A 15,728-nucleotide genomic window follows, 5' to 3' on the forward strand; every position below is an offset into this window, starting at 1 on the left:
AGGCATCTTCTGTCACATCCATATAAATCCATAATGGCCATTTGTGGCCTTACAATGTAATTGCCATGCATGGAATAATTGCAGGAAGCTCTTGGTGTCGGTGCTGTAGGTTCAGCATTGCAATAAAGGGCAGTAAGTGTCAACAAGTTCAATTCACTTTCCTAAATAGAGTGTGATTGATGCAGTACACGGCCCGGCGGATTGGCAACAGATGGGAAGACACAGGTTTCTATTCATGATTAATGAATCATTACCAGCCGCAGCACCAACACAAAGATTCTTCACCCTAAGTGAATGTAATGTGCACAAGAAAAAGCCCCATGCATTTTTACGAAACAAACGCGGCAGGTTAAACTTTATACCGGCAATTCCAACGTGAGGGTCAAAATCCAGCACAAGGTGCAGAGAGACCAGTGCCATCCCTGAAGGTACCCGTTGCCGCCTGCACCCTAACTTGCGAGAACATTGTGCATAATAGGAACATAATTACTTTCACCATTTGGTTCTGTTTTGCAGTTTAGTGTTAAGCCCCAGCTTAAGCTGGTTTATGCATAATGTAACATTTTCCATGACCATTTGTTGCTTTCAGTCTTCAGGTTGATGGAAATAGCTAAGTACTTATCTTGTGTACTCGTGTCTCCTTGTACAACTATTGTGTGATTTCAGCTGCCTTTAAATAAGAGGCACAGCTTTATTGCTTTTTCCATGAGCCAAAAACACAATATGAAATTTGACACGGGCAGATTTAAGCTGCTGATTCTGCTCCTTTAGACCAATTTAGAATCTTAGCTTTACAGACATTTAGCTATATTTAAATAGTGTACATCCCACGATTAAATTCACCCTTGAAACCAACACCAAGGAATTCCATTTTCTTGATGTTAATGTGCAGGTTACTGTATATTCCTTCGTGACTTCCATATACAGTAAGCCTACTGACCGGAATAATCACTTAAAAGTTTTCATCCACAGGGTCTCCCAAGAAGTCAACTGCTTCGTGTTCAGCGTATTACCTCCTCTGAGGCCCTTTATGAACAGGAATCTGTTAAGATGGTCCAAAAGTTTGTTGAAAAGGGATACAATGTAACTGAATTAAACGCCATTCACGATGAAATTAACGTTTTTCCAAGGGAGGATACCCGGAAGAAAAAAAAATACTAACAGGAATCAGCGTATCCCCTTTTATAACCACTTTTGATACCAACAATAAGGCCATCAAAAAAACTATCCTGGGGCATTTTAAATCGGACCCTAAATTTGGGCATTTATTTAAACAACCTCCAGTTTTTTCTTACAGAAGGGGTAGATCCATACAGGAGTTACTAAAATCAAAGGCTGACACTATTGAAAACCCCATGGTAAGGCTATCCAAACTAAACAAAGGCACTTATCTCTGTAGAAATTGTGGGCACTGCAATGGCATAATCCCTGGGTTTAGTGTAGTACATCCCCAATATGGCGCGAAACACGATATCAAAGGCTTCTTTACATGTGACACGAAGGAAGTAATCTATTGCATTAAGTGCCCATGCGGGCTGGTTTATATGGGCCAAACGAGTAGATCTATAAAGGTAAGGCTCAACGAGCACAAATCCACCATATGGAATTACCAATCCCCACCTCCTGAAATAAAAACAGACCCGAGAGTTAAGGCTAAGCCTGTTGGAAAAATTAAAAAGGAGACACTGTTAGCAAAACACTTTTTTAATCATGGTCGTAGAATATCTCAATTGAGATGGCAAGTACTGGAAAAGGGCCATGACATTAAGAAGCGCCTTTTGCAACATGAATGCTATTGGATATGGCTGTTGCAATCTAGACATCCAAAGGGGCTAAACGAAGATTTTAATATGTCATGTTATTTGTGAACCTATGTAATTAATTTACTATTCCACTCTTTCCAGATAATCAAGATATCCAGGCTGTATGAATTCCCTGCAGGGATAGACTTTCCCTTCTCATTCCCCTCCTGTAGGGTAAGAGAAAAATGAATGTTACAGTCTGTATATAACTTTGTTGCTGATGGATAAGTACTGCTCCAATACAATGTGTAATAAGTATGGGGTTTTTCCAAATTGGATACATTGTTGCACCTATCTACAAGTCCCAGGTTGATCTTTGGAGGATCATGTTTTGCTTGTCTCGGGACTTAGAATTTTTTCTTTCTCCGTCCAGATTTCCGAATTTTTTGCTAAAAGACTTAAAGTTAATCAATTAGATCAAAGCTTTGTTAAAGCTTTTTTGAAACTTTTTTTGATCGTTTGGACTTTTCACTATATTTTTTTATGGTTATTTAATTTATGCACCTTATATTGGGCTATTAATTGTATATACGATATGTTATCTTTCTAATTTTGATATGCTAATTCAAAAAGTTTTTTTACCACTGTGTGGCGCTATTTGGGACTAATTGTGCGAATGTGTTAATTAACCAATCATGTTGCTTGTGGGGTGTTAAATTGTATTCACATTAGGGATGTACCAAATCCACTATTTTGGATTCGGCTGAACCCCTGAATCCTTCTTGAAAGATTCGGCCGAATACCGAACCAAATCGGAACCCTAATTTGCAAATGCTAATTAGGGGTGGAAAGGGGAAAACTTTTTTTACTTCCTTGTTTTGGTACAAAAAGTCACGCAATTTCCTTCTCCGCCCTAAATTTGCATATGCAAATTAGGATTTGGATTCGGTTTGGCTGACAGAAGGATTCGGCCGAATCCTGGATTCGGTGCATCCCTAATTCACATACACACTGTTTTATGCTTGACAAAGGGGTATAGCCCTGAAACATTACTTTTCTACAAATAAAGACGCAAGGGACCTCCATGCTTGAACTTGCTGTGAGTGCCAGTGTATTTGTACAATTACCTGTGATCGAGGACCACATTGGCAAGTTGATCAGCCCATTCCCATCGCTGTAATTGGTTTGTTTGGCCCTAGGGCTAAAGATCAGATTAGCCCAATATTGCCCAGCCTTTGGTGGGTATATTGCGAGATATGCCCTTACCAAACAAGCGGATCTTATAGTGTATGGCCACCTTTATAGAGCAATAATGTTTTTAAAACTGAACAGCAACAAGTGTTGCACAATAGGCTCAGTATGTGTGAAAATCACTAGTGTAAAGATGGCCATAGATGTTGAGATTTTTAAAAGATCAGATCCTGATCGTGAGACCACGATCTTCTCAGAACAATTGTACGATCGTATGAATTTACCATCAACTAGAAAGACCAATTTGCCAGGAAAACAAAGGGGAGCTGCCAGCTTGGCCCTGCAAACATAGATAGATTGCACTGGGGCCGACAAAGATTTTTTGACCTGGCCAATCAATTTCCTGACAGATGTCGGCCGAAAAATCGTAAAATGTACGATCATTCGAATCCCACTAACCGCATGATAATTTCGAAGGATTGGTCGGGCTTCCCTAAAATCGGTCGTTCGGCAAGAAGAATCATCGCGTCTATGGGGAGCTTTAGTCATAGGGGTAAATTTATCAAAGAGTGAAGTTCCGCCACTAGAGTGAAATTCCGCAGCTCTCAATTCATTTCCATGGGATTTTGAAAGGCGTATTTATCAATGGGTGAAAGTTCACCCTTTGATAAATACGCCTATAAAAATCCCATAGAAATGAATGGAGAGTGGCGAAATTTCACTATGGTGGCGGAACTTCACTATTAACTTCACTCTTTGATAAATATACCCCATAGTGTTATATGGGTTTGCCATTGTGCTAACATAACCCTATATCAAATCCATGAGTGAAAGAGAAAGGGTGTTTGGCTCAATAGAATCCAATGTGTTGAACAACAGAATATGCTGCGATGTTACTGCAAGAATAGATATTGTACAGCCAATGTGGGGACATAAAAGTGTAAATAAATAATAATGAGCTGGCAAAAACCGGACCACACTCCATAAGTCATATCTCCCAACTGTCCTATTTTTAGAGGGACAGTCCCTCTTTTGACGGCTCAACCCGCAGTCCCTCATTTGTACTGGAAAGTCCCATTTTTCTCTGCACTGAACAGGCAGAAAAATAAACAATGTCTCTAACTTAATTTGGCAGAGAGCCCAGAACAGCCACAGCTTCAGATAAGATACTTTTGTAACAATTTTGAGATAACAAATGATATTGTAGCACTTTAGATAAGGAGGTTCCTTGGGAAAAGTTACTCACAGCTTAAAGGGCAATTCACCTGCATTAGCAAAACTGTAATGACAGAAAAAAAACACAGAAATATGTTCAAACTTTCATAACCTGCCAAATTTAGTAAAATGAACATGGTAATATGGGGGTGTGGTCACAAAAATGGGCGTGGTCAAAAAAATTGTCATTCTTTTTTTCCCCAAAATGTTGGGAGGTATGCATAAGTTGATGCGGTTAAAAAGTATTTATTTTAGCAAAAACATCTCAGCATAGCATTGCACGTTTCGTGCCTTTCGGGCACTTAGTCATAGGCTGAATATGTAACCTGCACAAGAGAAGGGTCTTAGCAAGGAATCCATTGACCAGGGGGGATACTGTGGCCCTGGCTGCCTAAGGTGGATCCTATGATGCTGTCTGCCCTCGTTCCCCAGTGCTTACTGTGCTTGCGTAGGAGCGGGTCCAGGAGGGGCCACAGGGGGGGGACTAGTGCAGAGACTGCAATTGCGCTGTGATGATTTCATAGGCAGGTACTTTCAGCTGAGCGCATATAACACTAAGGGGGTTATATATCAAAATCAGATTTTTTCTGATGTTTTTTTTTTAAAAAAAAAAGTCTAGAATCCATTTGACCTTATTTATTATTTTAAAAAAAACAGATTTAATTGGATCTGGGAAAAACTTGATAAAATCGAGTGAAAACTCGAATCATACTATTTTTTGTTTTTGTTTTTTTCCGAAAAGCCAGAATTTTTTCGGATTTCTGCCCGAAAAGCCCAAAATAGTCAAATCTAATAGTCTGCCTAATTCAAGCACAGATCACAGAAATTTCCAAATAGGATAGGGGACCTCTCCCATTGACTTATATACAACCTCAGCAGGTCTGAGATGCTGGATTTTCTGATTCTGACTTTTTGCAGCATATAATAATCATATATGCAGAATAATAAATCTAGAAAAATTTGAGCTTTTGTTTTTCCACTAAAAATTCGGATTTTATAGGAAAAACTAAATTTTTAAGAGTTTTTAACATTTGGATTTTAATAAATAACCCCCTTAAATTCTTGTATTGCACCTTTATATTTGGAAGAGTGTGGGTGGAGCAAATACTTAGCAATGACCTTGGTGCTCCACCTCTGTTGGTTTTAATTTTTTATCATTTGTGATTTTTGAGTCATTTAGCTTTTTATTCAGCAGCTCTCCAGTTTGCAATTTCAGCCATCTGGTTGCCAGGGTCCAAATTACCCTAGCAACCATGCACTGATTTGAATAAGAGACTGCAATAAGAATAGGACAGGACCTGAATAGAAAGATGAGTAATAGAAAGTAGCAATAACAGTACATTTGTAGCCTTACATAGCATTTGTTTTTAGATGGGGTCACTGACCCCCATTTGAAAACTGGAAGAAGGCAAATAATTAAAACACTATAGAAAATAAATAATGAAGACCAACTGAAAAGTTGATTAGAATCAGCCATTCTATAACATACTAAAATTTTACATAAAGGCGAATCACCCCTTTAAATAATAAAGAGGCGCATATCACAAAGGTGGGTGTATTTTCAGCCCCCTTAAATAAATCTCTCTGCTGAACTCAGAGCCACAAATAAGCTGTTTGATGTTTTGTCAGTGTTTATTGAGTGGGGCGGCTGCCAGTGACTCATGAACACAAGTGGATTTAGTAACAAGCACAGATGGATTTACATTCTAAACAAACCCTTTTTAACTAATGAATCAGACCTCGGATATAGGTCTGATCTGAAAAAGCCTCAGCTTTGTGTTTTAACATATTTCATATTCCACAGTCCTTTCTCTTTAGCTTTGAATGATTCATCTTGTTCTGTATCCTTCTAGTTTGCCATTTAAACTGCTGTGTGGTTTGTAGGGTCACTGACCCCAGCAAAGAAGCACCGGCTTCAAGTGACAGACTGGAAGATGAATAGGAGAGGCCCCTGTGCAGGGGAAACATATGCAATAAAAATAATATAAAAATATCATTAAAGAAATAGCTAACGTAACAATCATTCTGCTATCGGATTGATATAAAATGGGTTGATTTGAAATATAAGCTCAGAAAGAAATATAAAAGCACAACAACCCTTTATATCCATCATTACCAGGACATTCTTTCTCACAATCAGTTACTGTTTTTTCATAATCTTTAGACCTGTGGCATTTTTTTGGCTATTAGGATGTACAGGAGATAATCCCCCTTATGATCCATGATACTCTATCCCTAGTGCCATCATCAATAAAGTTGTGTATGTCAGCCCTAAAAATATTCCAAATGTTATGGGATCTGTAATCTGGAAACCCGTTATCCAGAGAGCTCTGAATTATGAAAAGGCCATCTCCCATAGACTCAATTGTAAATTCAAATGTTTAAAAATCATTTCCTTTCCTTTTTTCCTGTAATAAGACGACATTTGCTTGTAATTGATCCCAATTAAGATGTAATGAAATGTAAAAATTCTGTTTGGTTTAATTAATTTTTTAGTAGACATAAGGTATGGCAATTCAAATTATCTAGAAAGCCCCAGGTCCTGAGCACTCTGGATAATAGATCCTATACCTGTACTTTACATGCTGCAATGCAGTGAAAATTATGGGGGATATTTATCAAAATCCAAAGTTTTCTGAAAAACCATGAAAAAAGCGGATCGACCAAAACCGCAACTTTTTAATATTTTAATATTGTTTAGTGAAAACTCTGATTTTTTTTGGATTTGACGGCTGAATTTTTCGTGAAATCAGCAGAAAAGCCCAAAATATTCAGATTATCGTACGAACCCCAAAACAGACAATATCTTCAAATTGCAAATAGGACCTCTGCGTTGACTTTCTACAGGACCTCGACAGGTTGAAGATGGAGTATTTTCGGATTCTGACTTTTTGCAACCTCAGGGTATCATAAATCTTGAAAAATTAGTTTTTCTTCTAAAAATTCTGATTTTATACTAAAAAAAAACTTCCATTCGGGTCTTCATTTTCTTATCTGTTCAGACTTGGCTTTACTGTATAGCATGACTTGAAGGTGGGGGAGCCTCACATATAGAAGGAAGACCATCCATAATTGGCATAGGACAAATGTGAACCAAGGGTGGTTTCTAGTTTTTTTCCAAAGACATGCAGCAAGAAGTACCTAAAAAGTATGTGTTTTAATTAGGTAATGCAGACCTCGGTGTTCCCTAGGTGGGTACACATAGAGCATTTAGACTGAAACCATAAGCAATGCAAATCATTGAAGCTGCAGTTAATAGACTGTCTAATTGTTCTCTTCTGGCTCTTGCTAGCTATACCACCACTCTTCTGTTGACAGTCGGGCCCTAACTATGTTACTGTATTATCATAAACCTCTGTTAAAACTATGAACTGATATCAGTTGTCACATGGTTCTACCTAAACCCAGTCCTGGTGTTTTCTGTAGCACTCTGGCCATTGCTTTTTTCTAGGGACTATTCTTGGCTGCCATGTATCATGTGTTGGGAAGAAATGCAAATAAAACTAAAGTACCAGACAACCTTAAGGACATGTAAGTTTATACAATTTATAAAGCAAACATCTATACTGAGCATTTCCTACCAAACCCTAATAAGACCCAAGAAAAACAGAGGAATAGCACTACCCTGCATATGAATTTATAAATCTAAACAATTATTCTGAATATTTGCACAGGCAACAGACAGACAGAGACTAAACACAACCACTGCACAACTTTTTTTTTTTTATATACAAAAAAATCCCTAACTAATTAAAAGTAACCACATAACAGTTTTCATAACACTACTTAACTGAAGGACCTGAAATCACAATTGTAGCCCTATCCTTCACTATTATGAATCCCATAACAAATAATCTGGATTTTCCTCCTGGACAAGAAGATAGAACATATAGGGGCACATTTACTATTGGTCAAATATCGAGGGTTAATTAACCCTCGATAGTTGACCCTCGAAGTTAAATCCTTCGACTTCGAATATTGAAGTCGAAGGATTTAGGGCAAATTGGTTCGATCGAGGATTAAATCCTTCGAATTGAACGATTCAAAGGATTTTAATCCATCAATCGAATGATTTTCCTTTGATCAGAAATTGGTTAGAAAGCCTATGGGGACCTTCCCCATAGGCTAACATTGGTCCTCGGTAGGTTTTAGTTGGCGAAGTAGGTGGTCGAAGTTTTTTTTAAAGAGACAGTACTTCGACTATCGAATAGTCAAACAATTTTTAGTTCGAATCATTTGATTCGAAGTCATAGTCGAAAGGTCGAAGTAGCCAAAAAAAAACTTCGAAATTTGAAGTATTTTTTTATTCTAATCCTTCACTCGAGCTAAGTAAATGTGCCCCCATATCAATGGTCTGACAAACCAGATGATACATAGTAAGTTATGTTGAAAAAAGACACAGGTCCATCAGGTTTATAACATGCCTAACTGTTATTTGATACAGAGGAAGGCAAAACCCCAAATTGAAGCCTCTCCAATTTGCGTCAGAGGGGGAAATTGATTCCTTCCTGACTCCAAGATGCAATGGGACCAGCCCCTGGATCAACTTGTACTATGAGCTATCTTCCATAAGAAAAAAAAACCTTAGGTCCAAATGACTTGTAGCACTCTATGGAAGTGTGATGGGCAGGTGTCTCATTCAGACCTGTACCAACTGGAATTAAAGCGTATCTGCAGCAACAGTGCAATCCAATACAAATGTTATATAAGTCTAACAAAACCTTGACTTTAATCACATTGTAAAGAATGATTTTAACTGATGACTCACTAAAGCCTCAAGTACACATTTCTGCCATTAATATGTTCATGGACAGAGTCAACGATACAATATCTTATGGCGTTGAATTAGGTTCTGGATCCTCTCAAAGATTCCACATTAGAAAACCTTGAGCAATGAGTCACACACTGTGTATAGTTGGAATCACTTAATTTAGGAATGAAATGTAATCACAAAAACCTGTGTGTTCCTGAATCTAACAAGCTGCTCATTATGACAAACTGTACATTATTAATATCCACTGACACCGAATACATTGTATTTGTATACTGTTCCTCTATTAGACTTCTTTGCATGTTGTGGTATCTAGGAAACCACTGCTCATCATGGCAACATGGACAATGTGCTTTTTTGGCTCAGTCAGTCATTATATCCTTGCATGTCCCGATTATGCTACAGGTTACTGGGAGATATACTGGAATATGGATTCATTTAGGCCATTTTTGTGACTTTAGGGTTAGTTTTGTAAAGCAAAACCTGACATACAAAATAGTTAAAACCAGATGTTTCTAGACGAGCCATTTCTTTCCATGGCTTCACCAAATATCAGCATGACTGTGAGTCGCACATGGCCAACTATTTGATTGATTTAAACCTAGTCCATACTTTTCTGTTCATCAGCAGTTGCTTTGCACAGCTGTCATGCATCTAATATACTGTACGTGCCTTTGTGAATGAAAACCTAACACTAATTCATTGATACCAACTAGATAATCCAAAAAACAAACCTACTTCCTAGAATTTGAGGTGATGAAAATAAAAAAGTCTTCAAGGTCCCCTTAGGCCAGTGATCCCTAACCAGTGAGAACCATGTTGCTCATCAACCTTTGGATGTTGCTCCCAGTGGAATCAAAGCAGCTGCTTATTTTTGAATTCCTGGTTTGGAGGCAAGTTTTAGTTGCATAAAAACCTGGTGTACTGCCAAACGGAGCTTCCTCTAGGCTGCCAGTCCACATAGGTTTTACCAATGGTCACAGCAGTTATTTGCCATTCCCAGGAACATTTTTTATGCATGTTTTGTTTCCCAACTTTAGGGCTCTGTAGAACCTCCCACCAAACCCCTAGGTCATTAAAAAGGGAAAATAATTGAGGAAGTCTTGAATAAATTCTGACCCACATACTGTGCAAGACAACGGAGAACAAAATATCCCCGTTGCCATCCATTGTTGAAGAAGGGGTTACAATATGATTCATATTTCAATGGATCCATGTTGACTACCTTTTCACTTTTGAAGTTTAGTTGTAGTTTTGGACCAACTATATTACTGGTGAATTAGTGTAGTGAATTAGTGTAGGACTCTGTTAAACCTCCCACCAAAATCCCCTAGGTTATTAAACATGGAAAATAATTGGGGATGTCTTCAAGTGAGTTCTGACCCACATTCTGTGAAAGACAATGGGGAACAAACTATCTCTGTAGCTATCCATTGTCTAAGAAGGGGTAACAATAGAATTCATATTTCAATGGATCTGTGTTGACTGTCCTTTAGTTACAGACCGAACCTCGATCTCTCTGCAAAGATATTATTGGTGAATTAGTGTAGGTTTCTGAAGAACCTTCCACCAAACCCCTAGATTATTGAAAAAAACTGGCCAGGTCTTGAGTAAGTTCTGAATCAACATTCTCTGGAAGACAATGGAGAACAAAATATCCCTGTTGCTGTCCATTGCTGAAGAAGGGGTAACAATAAAACTCATATTTCAATGAATACAATTCATTTATGGAGATCCAAACTAGAGAAAGACCCCTTATCTGGAATACCCTATGTCCCTAGCATTCTGGATAACAGGTCCCATACCTGTAGCAGCATGTTTACACACCATTCACATCATGAACATGTTTACCCTCCCTGCATCCCAAAAAGGCTACAAGGAAATGATATTTAGCCGTTCCTGTGCCAGTTATTGGGCTCTCACAGAGGATCTGCTTGTATATTAGAGAAGCAGTGAGTACAAATGACTGGATTTATGTTGCAATACAGAAGCCAGCATTCTCCCTGCAGAAAGTCCCAGTAATTGATCTTGAGTGCTTCAATTTTCAGCGGAATTGTACCAGAAACGTAGTTAGACATTAACACGCTTCCTTCAGGGCACCGACTGTGGCTCCGCTGCCAAAGCCGCCTCTCTCACAAACAGGTAATGCAGTTAAAAGCCATTGCTTTCAATCTGGAGCAGAAAAGCCCCGCTGAACGTGCGATAGGGATCTCTTTTTGTCCCTTGGTTTAAAGCTTAAACCAACAGTGCAGCTCAGTATTACATTCATTAATATGATATTGTCTTTTCATCTCTAAACAGATGGCAGATTATTTAGATAAAACATTTATAAATGCTGTGCAGGGTAGTTTGGCAGAACATTAACTGGGTAGTTAAATTTGAGTTAAAATGGTCAGAATATCACTTACAGTAGAATAAAAACAATATTCGTTCTGTAAACACCTTTGAGTGTTTATGGGATGCTAGCCAACAGGACACAAGCCAAAGTACCATTGATTTTCTTATAGACTATATTTAAAAAATTGGTTCTTTTGTGTGTCCTAAACCTCATTTAAGTGCGAAAAATGGGTGCAAAGTACCTCCATAGGTCGTGCCCTCTTTTCACTGCTAGAATGCTTTGCTCATAATACAACCAAATTGCCTAAATTTAGAAGGGACATTCAGACCCATGTGCTAAAATTTAAATTGTTGGATTTTTTCTAGATTTAGTTTCTTACTGGTATAAGGAAACCTGACTCCAAGCTCTGGCCAATAGCCCTGGTAGATGGTTGGTGGCATTTTCATTACAAAACAATACTGTAAGGTGTGACTGGTAATGGAGCAAACAGGAGCAGTAGTTAGCTGCTACAGCATAGCTTACAGCAAGTTGGACCTCCTTGGGATTAACAGGTGAAAAGTTTGCTTGAGTTCTAGTAACCAATGAGCAGGGAACATTCACTAGTCTACTGTGCAAAGAAATGTCTTTATTATGCTATTTGATAAATTTATCAGTTTTAGGCAGGCCTGTCTTTAGCTGTGGCAGTGCCCAAGGTCAAAACATATTATTAAAGTGGAATTGTCAAGCCTATGGCCCTTTAGCACCAACCAAAGGCTGTCAATGGATGCTGGGAACTATATTTATGGATGCTGAAATGAACCATGGGGCCTTACATCCCTGCCTGGCAATGCCTCCAGTCTGCCTAACCCCCTCCCCAGATCCGGTCATATCCTACCTTGTACCCATCGCTTTCTTGACCAGACCCCTGTTGGAATTCCTGCCTGTGTCTGGTGGAGGGTGACCCTGTTTATAGTTCAACAACAACTTAAAGGCTACAGGTTGGAGAACTCCAAATAGAAAACATTGTTGCTGCCATCTTGCCTTATAGCCAATATCTCACTCTACTATATCTATCAAACACATTATTCTTACTTACTGCACTCTACTGCATTGTAGGGCTCCACTATGTACAACAAGAGCGGCCACCCCTGTTTGTACGCCGATATATCTGAATGGCTGGGTGTCTGTATACTAGAGAAACAGTAAATCTGGTCTTGAATGGCTACCTGTGGGGGGGGGGCAATCCTTCTCACAAATATATCTACACTCTCTGTCTATCTTCCTGTCATCTTTCTATCATCTCTCTCTATCATCTGTCTGTCTGTCTGTCTATCAAATGTCTTGTTTGTACACAATACCACACAAAATACCACACACATCACTCACAATACCATAGCCAAGTGCAGAGCCCGACCATTGCCAGGGACACAAGTACTCTGTGCCAATGGGCTCAATATTGCTCTCCTTACACTCTTGCACATGAGCCCAGGGCAAAAATAATTGAGTCCTACTGTATAAAGGAATTAAAGAGCAAACAGCAGCCACTTGAGATGCACAATTGCTTGTACTACTCTATGGAGGAACGCTGGGTAACAGATTATGTTTGGTTGCAAGATAATCAGTCACTGCAACAGTTGCTAGGTAAATAAATATATAAGTTGTTTTTATTCATAGAGATGGTGTGCAATTAAATAATAAAGCAAATGAAAAGTAAATCTCTATGCAAGCTACGTTAACATTGTGAGAGATGGACATCTCTCTCTCTCATTTATCTATCTATCATCTATCTATCTGTCTATCTTCTGTATCTAATACTGTTTCTATCCATCCTCTATCTCTCCATGTATTTCTCCTTCTGTCTGTCTATCTGTCATCTCTTTATCTGTCTGTCATCTATCTATCTATCTATCTATCTATCTATCTATCTATCTATCTATCTATCATCTATCTATCTATCATCTATCTATCTATCATCTATCAATCATCTAGTGCTACATCTCTCTATCGGGGGAATGTAATAAAAATCGCTAACGGAAAAACCATTCGCAATGCGAAAAGTTATGCCTTTGCGTGAACAAATTTTGCTTTGTGCGAATTGAATATAGCTTTTGCGAGCCCGGAAACTGTTTAGCGACCACTTCCGACAGTGAAAGACCGTTTGCGAATTTTATAGTTTGCGCAGTCAATGTAATAAAACTTCTTACTGAAAAAGTCGTTATGTTTGCTCCAAAAGATTACGACACCTTCAAGCACTTCTTATGAGTGCGCAATTAAAATTCGCAATGCAATAACAGTTTAAGGAACAATATTACATTGCGAGATGTGGATTTTTAGTCTTATTGGTGTGAATAGTTTTGCTCTTTGCAACTTTTATTACATTCCCCTGTATCTATCTACCAGTCATCTATATACAGGGCCACCATCAGGGGGGGACAGGGGGGACAAGTGTACCGGGCCCCGGCAGCACTGCATTTTTTGAAGATCCCCTTACGAGCGCCCGAGCCGTATGTCCTCCCTCTGCGTTGCCGAATACGGAAGTGCCGAAAAGCTGAAGTCGATGCGCCGAAAAGACCCGAAGTCATGGAAAAAGCCGAAGTCCCGAAGCGCTGAAAAGACCCGAAGTCACGAAGCGCCGAAAAGACCCCAAGTCACGAAAACAGCCGAAGTCCTGAAGCAGCGCAAAGACACGAAGTCACGAAAGGAGGCGAAGTTGAAGTACTGAAGCCATGAGTTGAATTCTACTGAACACCAGTTTGTGTATTTTTTTTTTTTTAATCCCCTGGCCACCAATGTATTATTTTAATATTCTATAGGCCCCTGCCACCAATCTTTTTGTAAAACATTTTTTTTGGGGCCCCAATTTTTTTTTAACTTGTAAGGTGCCCCTTGCCACCAATGTTTTTTTTTTTTGTTTTAATTTTTTTTCTTAAAAAAAAAAAATTTTGGGGCCCCTATTTTTTTTAACTTGTAAGGGGGCCCCTGCCACTTTTTTTATTTATTTATTTTTTTTCAAAAAACTTTTTTTGAAAATGTTTTAAAAGTTTTTTTTAACTTATAAGGGGGCCCCTGCCACCAATGTTTTTTTAAAAAAACATTTTCTTTTTACATTTTTTTTTTGGGGCCCCAATTTTTTATAAGGGGGCCCTTTATAACTTGTGTGGGGGGGGTTACTTTTTTAGCGCTGATGTCTGTGTGGTCTTTTAACTGCGATGTGGAGTGGGCGGCATATGGGGTGGAGCTTGGTCGTCAGTGTGGGCAGGGCCCAGGGGGCCCCAAAAATTTTGTTGTACGGGGCCCCATGATTTCTAATGGCGGCCCTGTCTATATATCATCATCTCCCTCTATCATCTGTCTGTCTGTCTATCTATTTAGCTATCTATCATCTCTCTATATCATCTACGGAGGAACGCTGGGTAACAGATTATGTTTGGGTGCAAGATAATCAGTCATTGCAACAGTTGTTAGTTAGGTTTAAATATATAAGTTGTTTTTATTCATAAAGATGGTGTACAATTAAATAATAAAGCAAATGAAAAGTAAATCTCTATGCAAGCTACATTATCATGGTGTTAGATGGACATCGTCACTTGCCCTCATCTGCAAATATCTATCAATCTCTCTCTCTCTCTCTCTCTGTCTATCTATTGTATCTAGTACTGTATCTATCCATCTGTTTATCTCTCCATCTATTTCTCTCTCTCTCTCTCTCTCTCGCTCGCTCTCTCTCTCTCTCTCTCTCATCTATCTCTCCATCTATCTTTCAGTTATATATTTAGCTATGTATCTATCTTTCTATGTAATAGATGACAAGTGCATAGAGGGGGCCCCAGAAGTCTGGTTCTGACACTGAGTTTGTTCCTTTATTATAGTTGTAGGGAAACCAATGCATAACTAGTCCATGTATTATATGGGAAGCCTTTGAAATCTACTTGTCCCTGGCCCTATTCAGTGGGGGGCGGGGGGTGAGCCAACCTCACAGGAATTTGGGGTGGAAGGGGCTTGTACAGTTATATCATTATGGGGCTCCTGAATGAAGCCTGTCATTACATTAAACTGCTAAAGATAAGTGCAGGGAATGTGTATTGATCTTTGCTGTATCTGTGTGACTATAATGTTCCTGATTTCTCCTACAATCCCCCCTCCCCAGGCAGAATATTCAGGGTGTGTTGAGTAGTAGGTATGTGTATAATATGTATTGTGTCATAGACAGTAGAATCCCTGTCGCTGGGCTCCACAGTGAACAACTTATTATTATTATTATTATTATTATTATTGTTGTTGGTGCCTGTGGTTTGGAGAGGGTTGAGCAGTGGCTGCATTTGCCATGGAAAGAGCAGAAAGTGCTGAGTCAGGGGCCCCTTATATGGGGGGGGGGTTCCACATATCTCCTGGCTACATCAGGCAGAAGAAGAAGAAGATGATGATGAAGGTGGGGGCGGTGTCTCCTGTGAATCCCGCACAGCCCAGCAGGATCAATAATTCACGCACAGGA

Source organism: Xenopus laevis, chromosome 5S (genome assembly GCF_017654675.1).
Source record: "Xenopus laevis strain J_2021 chromosome 5S, Xenopus_laevis_v10.1, whole genome shotgun sequence".
NCBI lineage: Eukaryota > Metazoa > Chordata > Amphibia > Anura > Pipidae > Xenopus > Xenopus laevis.